The 12,338-nt window shown below is 32.0% G+C and overlaps 1 protein-coding gene across 1 annotated transcript in view; it reads left to right on the top strand.

The window, feature by feature from the left end:
• Window positions 1–538: 538 nt before the first annotated feature.
• Window positions 539–12,338, top strand: part of LOC102805212 (arginine kinase-like) — a 114,268-nt gene continuing 102,468 nt past the window's right edge. Inside the window, exon 1 of the mRNA XM_085506681.1 lies at window positions 539–725. The gene's annotated coding sequence lies outside the window, so the exon portion shown is untranslated. The remainder of the gene's footprint in view (window positions 726–12,338) is intronic.

The following is a 12,338-nucleotide window of genomic DNA, read 5'->3' as shown; positions in this document are numbered from 1 at the left end:
GCTATAAAAGCCCAACATTATTATTATTATTAAACCATATTTATACAGGGTAGCCCATTCTGTGAAATAACACTGATCTCCCATAGGGCCCTGTGTACATACATACATACATTAAAGAAAGGACAGACATCCCGCGGATCCGCTACTCTTTTCGATAAGGAAGACTTGTTCTTTTACTTGCACTGAGGACAGGAACAATACATGGGACCGATGGCTATATATGAACACCATTACACATGTACAACACTATATAGATTCACCAGTACACATAGACAATACTACATATGCATATTTCACATGAACACCATTATATGTGTACAAGGTACATGTGTAGAACAATTATGTACATCAATACATGTGACAGTACATATCAACATCACCACATATAGACAACACAGCAAATGTACAACACTAATTCATCACTTACGTAAACAACAACAAATATACACCGTTACATGTACTGCCTGGGCAGCATAGAAACACCACTTTTATTTATAAACTACACAAGAGTCAACGTTTGCGATCTAAAACACAGAGCAGTGCTATCATTCACATTTCTATTTTCAGTTACTTCTTACTTCTCAAGCTTTATTGCAGGATTATGATACAGAAATAACGCTAATACTGCCCTGATATCTGAAGGTGCACAGTATTATGGGTAAATTTCCATTCGCCACCTGTTTCACTCGATAGACGTTTGGCTATCAGGGGAGAACTGACTGGAGGTTAGTAATTCATAAAATATAGTAATAATGCTTCCTTCAAATAAACCGTGTATATGTACTTTTCATTACTGTGTTGACACTTGTATGCCACGCTGCAGCCAGGCGTCCCTCTATAGTTGTGATTCGTGGTAATAATTCCAATATAAAGAGCTAATATCATAAAATAAAATAAAATATAGTAATGTCAAAATACGTTAATAATTCACGTACGATTAAAATGGAGTACTTACTCACTTGTTGTTCGATGAGAATGTTGTTTGTGTACCACTGCTCTACATATACTGGGTACTACCTTCACAGGATTATCTGCCACGTTACAAATTTCAGTCACACTGCTGTACTCACACAATTCAATATTTTATTCCACTTTTGTGAATTTTCAGTTTCCTACTAGCGTGATATTAATTTAAATGCTAGGTACCCGGGAAGTGACTGGTTACTCATGGGGGATTTCAATGCCCGTACTGCCAATGATATGGATTATTTAATTGATGACAGCATAGATCATATCCCAATTGATGATGATCAATAGAAGGTGGATAAGTTCAATATAAAACGAAAGTCAAAAGATAATATTAAAAATCGTTTTGACAGAAAACTACTAGAGCTATGTTGTGATCAATCTGTTCACTTTTTAAATGGCAAAGATCGGAAAGATATTTGTGGGGAATATACATGCATATCAATCTGGGGAGTTAGTGGTGTGGATTATGTGTTAGCATCTAGTTCTTTATTTCAATATATTGTTGATTTTGGTGTTGGAGAAGAAAGTATTTCTCAACATTTCCCGTTAATATGTAATTTAGAGATAAATATTGCAACACAATTGGGTGAAAATTTTGAACAATGTAGTAATAGTTATGTATTTTATAAATGGGATAAAATGTCTGATATTTTTGTTAGAAATTTATTGTCAAATGAGGGGAGGAAAAGGTCACAAGCAGTCATAAACTCCAGGGCAGATGACATAAACGATGTAATTAAGAAATTTTAAGATTTGCTAAATTGGGCAGCTGCCGATTTCAAAAAATGTAATGTAAGGGATGGGAGAGAGATCTAATAACAGTCAACCTAGTTGGTTTAAGGTAGAGATGCAGGTTTGTGGGCACTTTGGAGTACAATTTTTTGTTTTGCTTTTTATTATCCAAACAGTCTTGGCTATAGACTGTTAACATTTTGTAGAATTGTGAATAGTGGAACAAACTCAAAAACGATTTTAAAATATAGATAACAGCCTGCGGTGCAAATATTCTCTCTTTTGAATGCTTAGCAAGATTTAGCAAGGCTGTACATAAATAATCAAAAAGAAACATGGTGAAAAAAGTAATGACGGGGTCTCCATATTATGCACTATATATAACTTTTTACAAAACGATAATACATCCATTTTAATTATGAGCATTAGCAAACTTCTTACTGAGTGAATTGTTATGCAAATTAACAATTATCTCAGCTTTTTTTTAGTGCACATCCCAGAACTTTAAAAAAAATAGCTCATAGACGCTTTGCAATGTGTTTGTCTTCAAAACCCCGTCGGGGCATTGTTTTTGAATGAAGAGTGTTACAACAATCGTACAGATAACTAGCCAGGTTGTTAATTTATGCATACATTTGAAGTAGTGAAATTTGAGCTGCTGCCCTGCAAAATTGACAACTGGTAGACAGTTTTCAAGACGGCGCTTTCTTCATAAACCAATTTTCACAGGAAACAGAAGCATGGTTTAGAAGCTATTTTTTTTAAATCACTTTTGACCAAAAAAGCATATTTTGTGCATATTTCAAACTACATAGTTCAGAAATTTTAAAAATTCATACAATAAGCTTTCCGAAAATATATAGTTTTGTGGACAAGGAAGATCATCTTGGTTTCCCAATTAACTAATTAAAATAGCTGTCAGGTAAACTGCATCTCTACCTTAATAGACAGTGTGAGATAGCAAAACAAAATATGTATAAAGCATTACGTCAATTAAAAAATCATCCCATATTAGAAAATTTAACCCATTATAAAAATTCCAAGTCTCTATTTAGGGGCTTTGTAGGGAGAGCAAAAATAATTATAATAGAAAAGTAACTAAAGCTATACATTTTGCAGATAATAATGGTATTTGGAAACGGGTCAAACGCTTTGCTGGAGTCAACAAACAGAGACCGAATATTACACCTTCTGAGTGGGTTAACCACTTTCAAATGCTTCACAATTCAATATTTGACAAAACTGTGAAAGAATACCTGGAAAATTTGGATTTTACTTTTCAAGATACAATATTAGGTGAACTAAATGAAACTATATCAGAAGATGAAATTATGAAAGCATTAATTGAATTGAAACCTGGGATATCGCCAGGACCAGATGGTATTCCAAATGAATTTTATAGGTGTTCAAAGAATGCCCTTATACCAGTTTTGAAATTTGCAAAATTTGACGCAGGCATTTTTCCAGAGGAATGGGCTAAAGGATTTATTGTGCCTTTACATAAAAAGGTAATATATATGACCGCCAAAATTACAAAGGAATCGCGTTACCTAACTCCCTAAGTAAAATTTGTACGTACATTTTGATTAAAACGCTGGTAAAATGAGCAGACTCTATTGGGTGTGTCACACAGTCCCAAGCAGGTTTTAGAAAGGGTCATTGTACCGTTGACAATATTTTCACTTTTCATGTTATGGTACAGAAATATTTAAGTAAATCAAAAGGACGGTTCTATTGTGTGTTTGTTGACTTCATCAAGGCGTTTGATTCAGTTAATCACAACTTAAAGGAGTCAAATCATGTGTGAAGTGCCAGTCTGGTATTACAAATTATTTCCCATGTAGTGCGGGCGTAAGACAAGGGTATGCTTAGTCCCTTTTTGTTCTCACTTTTTATAAATGAACTAAATAATATGCTTGAAAATTCAGGGTACCGGGGAATACAAATTACACAAGAGTTGATTAATTTACTCTCACTCTTGTATGCTGATGATGTTGCGATATTTAGTGACTCCCCTATAGGGATGCAGAGACTTTTGGCAATATTAGACTTTTTTTGCTCAACTTTGAAAATGGCAGTAAATATGACTAAAACACAAATTATAGTTTTTAGACGTAGATACTTGAAAGCAGTGAAAAATGTTTTCTAAATGACAATCATGTAAATACCGTTGGGTACTATAAATATTTGGGTTTACTTATTTTAAGTAGAAACACTTGGGGCAAAGCAGTATCAACACTTACACAACAAGCGCGAAAGGTCATTTACACAATTTTTCGTAAGATAAGAAAAAATGAGAACTTGCCTCACCAAGATTATTTTAAATTATTTGATAGTATGGTTTTGCCGGTTTTAAGCTATGAGGCTGAAATATGGGGGCATAGTAAATACCAGGTGATGGAAAATATGGGGGCATAGTAAATACCAGGTGATAGAAAATATGGGGGCATAGTAAATACCAGGTGATGGAAAGCTAAAATACTGTGAAGCATTTTGGGGGGTAAAATCATCAACACCCGATGAAGTAATTTTGAGAGAATGTGGCAGGTTCCCATTTTGTTTGCATACATATAAGAAATACTGGTTTAAACTACAAAAAATGTCTCAAAATAGAGTCACTAGACTAGCATATGATTTGGCTATTTCACTTGATAATAATGATAGGGAATCTTGGGCAACAAAAGTAAAATATCTATTATCTGTGCATGGGTTCGGGGAGGTATGGCTATGGCAGGGACCAGGAGACTTTGATGCATTTTTACACCTATTTATGACCAGAGCATCTGATATATTTAAGCAAGAATGGTGGGGGAATGTTGTCTCAAAAGAAAAGCTGCGGACATATCGAAATATCAAAACTTCATTTCACCCAGAAGTATATTTGTAGAAATTGATGAATTAAAAAGGGCTCTTGCTTGTTTCAGGTGCTCTAGTCACAGGCTAGAAATAGAACAGGGTAGATTTGTGGTACTGGAGGTAGAACAGAGAATATGTAAAATATGTGAATCCCTTGGAATAGAGGATGAATTCCACTTCATTTTAAAATGCTCTATGTAGGAAAACATTAGAAAAAAATTATTACCCTCATGGTCATATACTTATCCAAAATTTAAAAAATTGTATTCTATTATGTCAAATAAATCTGACCAAATAATCACAAAACTAGCAAGTTTTGTACATAAAGCACAAATTCTGAGACATGAATATATTAACATGAGGTGACTTTTGACCTCAGGAAAGTATTGGTATGTATTTATTTTTCCATGTATATTGTGAAATGGGCCGGTGGCCTTCAAGAACTAATAAAGATTCATATTAATTTCACATATTAATGATGTTTTCAAAACTGTAGAGCAATATAATATTAAACAATTAATCCTTATTTCAATAATATTTTATCAGCACTAGAGATATTTATACAAGCAGATTTGGTTTACATCCTTGGTAAATTGTATAAAATGTATATAAACTTGTAGTGCAGTGTCCCTAGTGTAGTATATTAAATGTATAAAATATTGTAGTGCAGTCTCCCTAGTGTAGTATATTAAATGTATAAAAGATTGTAGAGCAGTACCCCTAGTGTAGTATATTAAATGTATAAAACATTGTAGCGAAGTGTCCCTAGTGTAGTATATTAAATGTATAAAATATTGTATTGCAGAGTCCCTAGTGTAGTATATTAAATGTATAAAATATTGTAGTGCAGTGTCCCTAGTGTAGTATATTAAATGTATAAAATATTCTAGCGTAGTGTCCCTAGTGTAGTATATTAAATGTATAAAATATTCTAGCGTAGTGTCCCTAGTGTAGTATATTAAATGTATAAAATATTGTAGTGCAGTGTCCCTAGTGTAGTATATTAAAAGTATAAAATATTGTAGTGCAGTGTCCCTAGTGTAGTATATTAAAAGTATAAAATATTGTAGTGCAGTGTCCCTAGTGTAGTATATTAAATGTATAAACTATTGTAGTGCAGTGTCCCTAGTGTAGTATATTAAATGTATAAAACATTGTAGTGCAAGGACCCTAGTAGTGTAGTATATTAAATGTATAAAATATTGTAGCGCTGTGTCCCTAGTGTAGTATAGTAAATGTATAAAATATTGTAGTGCAGTGTCCCTAGTGTAGTATATTAAATGTATAAAAGATTGTAGAGCAGTACCCCTATTGTAGTATATTAAATGTATAAAATATTGTAGCGAAATGTCCCTAGTGTAGTATATTAAATGTATAAACTATTTTAGCGTAGTGTCCCTAGTGTAGTATATTAAATGTATAAAATATTGTAGTGCAGTGTCCCTAGTGTAGTATATTAAATGTATAAAATATTGTAGTGCAGTGTCCCTAGTGTAGTATATTAAATGTATAAAATATTTTAGCGTAGTGTCCCTAGTGTAGTATATTAAATGTATAAAATATTCTAGCGCAGTGTCCCTAGTGTAGTATATTAAATGTATAAAATATTGTAGTGCAGTGTCCCTAGTGTAGTAAATTAAATGTATAAAATATTGTAGTGCAGTGTCCCTAGTGTAGTATATTAAATGTATAAAATATTGTAGCGCAGTGTCCCTAGTGTAGTATATTAAAAGTATAAAATATTGTAGTGCAGTGTCCCTAGTGTAGTATATTAAATGTATAAAATATTGTAGTGCAGTGTCCCTAGTGTAGTATATTAAATGTATAAAATATTGTAGCGCAGTGTCCCTAGTGTAGTATATTAAATGTATAAAATATTGTAGTGCAGTGTCCCTAGTGTAGTATATAAAATGTATACAATATTGTAGTGCAGTGTCGCTAGTGCAGTATATTGAATGTATAAAATATTGTAGTGCAGTGTCCCTAGTGTAGTATATTAAATGTATACAATATTGTAGTACAGTGTTCCTAGTGCAGTATATTGAATGTATAAAATATTGTAGTGCAGTGTCCCTAGTGTAGTGTATTGAATGTATAAAACATTGTAGTGCAAGGACCCTAGTGTAGTATATTAAATGTATAAAATATTGTAGCGCTGTGTCCCTAGTGTAGTATATTAAATGTATAAAATATTGTAGTGCAGTGTCCCTAGTGTAGTATATTAAATGTATAAAAGATTGTAGATCAGTACCCCTAGTGTAGTATATTAAATGTATAAAATATTGTAGCGCAGTGTCCCTAGTGCAGTGTATTGAATGTATAAAATATTGTAGTGCAGTGTCGCTAGTGCAGTATATTGAATGTATAAAATATTGTAGTACAGTGTCCATAGTGTAGTATATTAAATGTATAAAATAGTGTAGTGCAGTACCCCTAGTGCAGTATATTGAATGTATAAAATATTGTAGTGCAGTGTCCCTAGTGTAGTATATTAAATGTATAAAATATTGTAGAGCAGTGTCCCTATTGTAGTATATTAAATGGACATGTGTAAAATATTGTAGTGCAGTACCCCTAGTGCAGTATATTGAATGTATAAAATATTGTAGTGCAGTGTCCCTAGTGTAGTATATTAAATGTATAAAAGATTGTAGTGCATTATCCCTAGTGTGGTATATTGAATGTATAAAATATTGTAGTGCAGTGTCCCTAGTGTAGTATATTAAATGTATAAAAGATTGTAGTGCATTATCCCTAGTGTGGTATATTGAATGTATAAAATATTGTAGTGCAGTGTCCCTAGTGTAGTATATTGAATGTATAAAATATTTTAGCGTAGTGTCCCTAGTGTAGTATATTAAATGTATAAAATATTCTAGCGCAGTGTCCCTAGTGTAGTATATTAAATGTATAAAATATTGTAGTGCAGTGTCCCTAGTGTAGTATATTAAATGTATAAAATATTGTAGTGCAGTGTCCCTAGTGTAGTATATTAAATGTATAAAATATTGTAGCGCAGTGTTCCTAGTGTAGTATATTAAAAGTATAAAATATTGTAGTGCAGTGTCCCTAGTGTAGTATATTAAATGTATAAAATATTGTAGTGCAGTGTCCCTAGTGTAGTATATTAAATGTATAAAATATTGTAGCGCAGTGTCCCTAGTGTAGTATATTAAATGTATAAAATATTGTAGTGCAGTGTCCCTAGTGTAGTATATAAAATGTATACAATATTGTAGTGCAGTGTCGCTAGTGCAGTATATTGAATGTATAAAATATTGTAGTGCAGTGTCCCTAGTGTAGTATATTAAATGTATACAATATTGTAGTACAGTGTTCCTAGTGCAGTATATTGAATGTATAAAATATTGTAGTGCAGTGTCCCTAGTGTATTGTATTGAATGTATAAAACATTGTAGTGCAAGGACCCTAGTGTAGTATATTAAATGTATAAAATATTGTAGCGCTGTGTCCCTAGTGTAGTATATTAAATGTATAAAATATTGTAGTGCAGTGTCCCTAGTGTAGTATATTAAATGTATAAAAGATTGTAGATCAGTACCCCTAGTGTAGTATATTAAATGTATAAAATATTGTAGCGCAGTGTCCCTAGTGCAGTGTATTGAATGTATAAAATATTGTAGTGCAGTGTCGCTAGTGCAGTATATTGAATGTATAAAATATTGTAGTACAGTGTCCATAGTGTAGTATATTAAATGTATAAAATAGTGTAGTGCAGTACCCCTAGTGCAGTATATTGAATGTATAAAATATTGTAGTGCAGTGTCCCTAGTGTAGTATATTAAATGTATAAAATATTGTAGAGCAGTGTCCCTATTGTAGTATATTAAATGGACATGTGTAAAATATTGTAGTGCAGTACCCCTAGTGCAGTATATTGAATGTATAAAATATTGTAGTGCAGTGTCCCTAGTGTAGTATATTAAATGTATAAAAGATTGTAGTGCATTATCCCTAGTGTGGTATATTGAATGTAAAAAATATTGTAGTGCAGTGTCCCTAGTGTAGTATATTAAATGTATAAAAGATTGTAGTGCATTATCCCTAGTGTGGTATATTGAATGTATAAAATATTGTAGTGCAGTGTCGCTAGTGTAGTATATTGAATGTATAAAAGATTGTAGTGCTGTATCCCTAGTATTGTATATTGAATGTATAAAAGATTGTAGTGCTATATCCCTAGTGTGGTATATTAAATGTATAAAAGATTGTAGTGCTGCATCCCTAGTGTGGTATATTAAATGTATAGAAGATTGTAGTGCATTATTCCGAGTGTGGTATATTAAATGTATAAAAGATTGTAGTACTTTATCCCTAGTGTATAAAATGTATAAAAGAGTGTAGTGCTGTATCCCTAGTGTGGTATATTAAATGTATAAAAGATTGTAGTGCTGTATCCCTAGTGTGGTATATTGAATGTATCAAAGATTGTAGTGAATTATCCCTAGTGTGGTATATTAAATGTATAAAAGATTGTAGTGCTGTATCCCTAGTGTGGTATATTAAATGTATAAGAGATTGTAGTGCATTATCCCTAGTGTGGTATATTAAATGTATAAAAGATTGTAGTGCATTATCCCTAGTGTGGTATATTGAATGTATAAAAGATTGTAGTGCATTATCCCTAGTGTGGTATGGTGAATGTATAAAAGATTGTAGTGCTGTATCCCTTGTGATGTGTATTAAATGTATAACAGATTGTAGTGCATTATCCCTAGTGTGGTATATTAAATATATAAAAGATTGTAGTGCATTATCCCTAGTGTGGTATATTGAATGTATAAAAGATTGTAGTGCATTATCCCTAGTGTGGTATGGTGAATGTATAAAAGATTGTAGTGCCTTATCCCTAGTGTGGTATATTAAATATATAAAAGATTGTAGTGCATTATCCCTAGTGTAGTATATTAAATGTATAAAATATTGTAGTGCAGTGTCCCTAGTGTGGTATATTAAATGTATTAAAGATTGTAGTGCTGTATCCCTAGTGTGGTATATTAAATGTATAAAAGATTGTAGTGCATTATCCCTAGTGTGTTAAAAGATTGTAGTGCTGTATCCCTTGTGATGTGTATTAAATGTATAAGAGATTGTAGTGCATTATCCCTAGTGTGGTATATTAAATGTATAAAAGATTGTAGTGCATTATCCCTAGTGTGGTATATTGAATGTATAAAAGATTGTAGTGCATTATCCCTAGTGTGGTATGGTGAATGTATAAAAGATTGTAGTGCTGTATCCCTTGTGATGTGTATTAAATGTATAACAGATTGTAGTGCATTATCCCTAGTGTGGTATATTGAATGTATAAAAGATTGTAGTGCATTATCCCTAGTGTGGTATGGTGAATGTATAAAAGATTGTAGTGCATTATCCCTAGTGTGGTATATTAAATATATAAAAGATTGTAGTACATTATCCCTAGTGTGGTATATTAAATGTATTAAAAATTGTAGTGCTGTATCCCTAGTGTGGTATATTAAATGTATAAAAGATTGTAGTGCTGTATCCCTAGTGTGGTATATTGAATGTATAAAAGATTGTAGTGCATTATCTCTAGTGTGTTATATTGAATGTATAAAAGATTGTATTGCTGTATCCCTTGTGATGCGTATTAAATGTATAACAGATTGTAGTGCATTATCCCTAGTGTGGTATAATGAATGTATAAAAGATTGTAGTGCATTATCCCTAGTGTGGTATGGTGAATGTATAAAAGATTGTAGTGCCTTATCCCTAGTGTGGTATATTAAATATATAAAAGATTGTAGTGCATTATCCCTAGTGTAGTATATTAAATGTATAAAATATTGTAGTGCAGTGTCCCTAGTGTGGTATATTAAATGTATTAAAGATTGTAGTGCTGTATCCCTAGTGTGGTATATTAAATGTATAAAAGATTGTAGTGCATTATCCCTAGTGTGTTAAAAGATTGTAGTGCTGTATCCCTTGTGATGTGTATTAAATGTATAAGAGATTGTAGTGCATTATCCCTAGTGTGGTATATTAAATGTATAAAAGATTGTAGTGCATTATCCCTAGTGTGGTATATTGAATGTATAAAAGATTGTAGTGCATTATCCCTAGTGTGGTATGGTGAATGTATAAAAGATTGTAGTGCTGTATCCCTTGTGATGTGTATTAAATGTATAACAGATTGTAGTGCATTATCCCTAGTGTGGTATATTGAATGTATAAAAGATTGTAGTGCATTATCCCTAGTGTGGTATGGTGAATGTATAAAAGATTGTAGTGCATTATCCCTAGTGTGGTATATTAAATATATAAAAGATTGTAGTACATTATCCCTAGTGTGGTATATTAAATGTATTAAAAATTGTAGTGCTGTATCCCTAGTGTGGTATATTAAATGTATAAAAGATTGTAGTGCTGTATCCCTAGTGTGGTATATTGAATGTATAAAAGATTGTAGTGCATTATCTCTAGTGTGTTATATTGAATGTATAAAAGATTGTATTGCTGTATCCCTTGTGATGCGTATTAAATGTATAACAGATTGTAGTGCATTATCCCTAGTGTGGTATAATGAATGTATAAAAGATTGTAGTGCATTATCCCTAGTGTGGTATGGTGAATGTATAAAAGGTTGTAGTGCATTATCCCTAGTGTGGTATATTAAATATATAAAAGATTGTAGTGCTGTATCCCTAGTGTAGTATATTAAATGTATAAAAGATTGCAGTGCTGTATCCCTAGTGTGGTATATTGAATGTATAAAAGATTGTAGTGCATTATCCCTAGTGTGTTATATTGAATGTATAAAAGATTGTAGTGCATTATCCCTAGTGTGGTATATTGAATGTATAAAAGATTGTAGTGCATTATCCCTAGTGTGGTATGGTGAATGTATAAAAGATTGTAGTGCTGTATCCCTTGTGATGTGTATTAAATGTATAACAGATTGTAGTGCATTATCCCTAGTGTGGTATATTGAATGTATAAAAGATTGTAGTGCATTATCCCTAGTGTGGTATGGTGAATGTATAAAAGATTGTAGTGCATTATCCCTAGTGTGGTATATTAAATGTATAAAAGATTGTAGTGCATTATCCCTAGTGTGGTATATTAAATCTATTAAAGATTGTAGTGCTGTATCACTAGTGTGGTATATTAAATGTATAAAAGATTGTAGTGCTGTATCCCTAGTGTGGTATATTGAATGTATAAAAGATTGTAGTGCATTATCCCTAGTCTGGTATATTGAATGCATAAAAGATTGTAGTGCATTATCCCTAGTGTGGTATGGTGAATGTATAAAAGATTGTAGAGCAGTACCCCTAGTGTAGTATATTAAATGTATAAAATATTGTAGCGAAGTGTCCCTAGTGTAGTATATTAAATGTATAAAATATTGTAGTGCAGTGTCCCTAGTGTAGTATATTAAATGTATAAAATATTGTAGTGCAGTGTCCCTAGTGTAGTATATTACATGTATAAAATATTCTAGCGTAGTGTCCCTAGTGTAGTATATTAATTGTATAAAATATTCTAGTGTAGTGTCCCTAGTGTAGTATATTAAATGTATAAAATATTGTAGTGCAGTGTCCCTAGTGTAGTATATTAAATGTATAAAATATTCTAGCGCAGTGTCCCCAGTGTAGTATATTGAATGTATAAAATATTGTAGTACAGTGTCCATAGTGTAGTATATTAAATGTATAAAATAGTGTAGTGCAGTACCCCTAGTGCAGTATATTGAATGTATAAAATATTGTAGTGCAGTGTCCCTAGTGTAGTAT

This window comes from Saccoglossus kowalevskii, chromosome 13 (genome assembly GCF_978046115.1).
Source record: "Saccoglossus kowalevskii chromosome 13, keSacKowa6.1, whole genome shotgun sequence".
NCBI lineage: Eukaryota > Metazoa > Hemichordata > Enteropneusta > Harrimaniidae > Saccoglossus > Saccoglossus kowalevskii.
The sequence above is the reverse complement of the archived record's forward strand: the minus strand, read 5'-3'. Positions and strand labels throughout refer to the sequence as shown.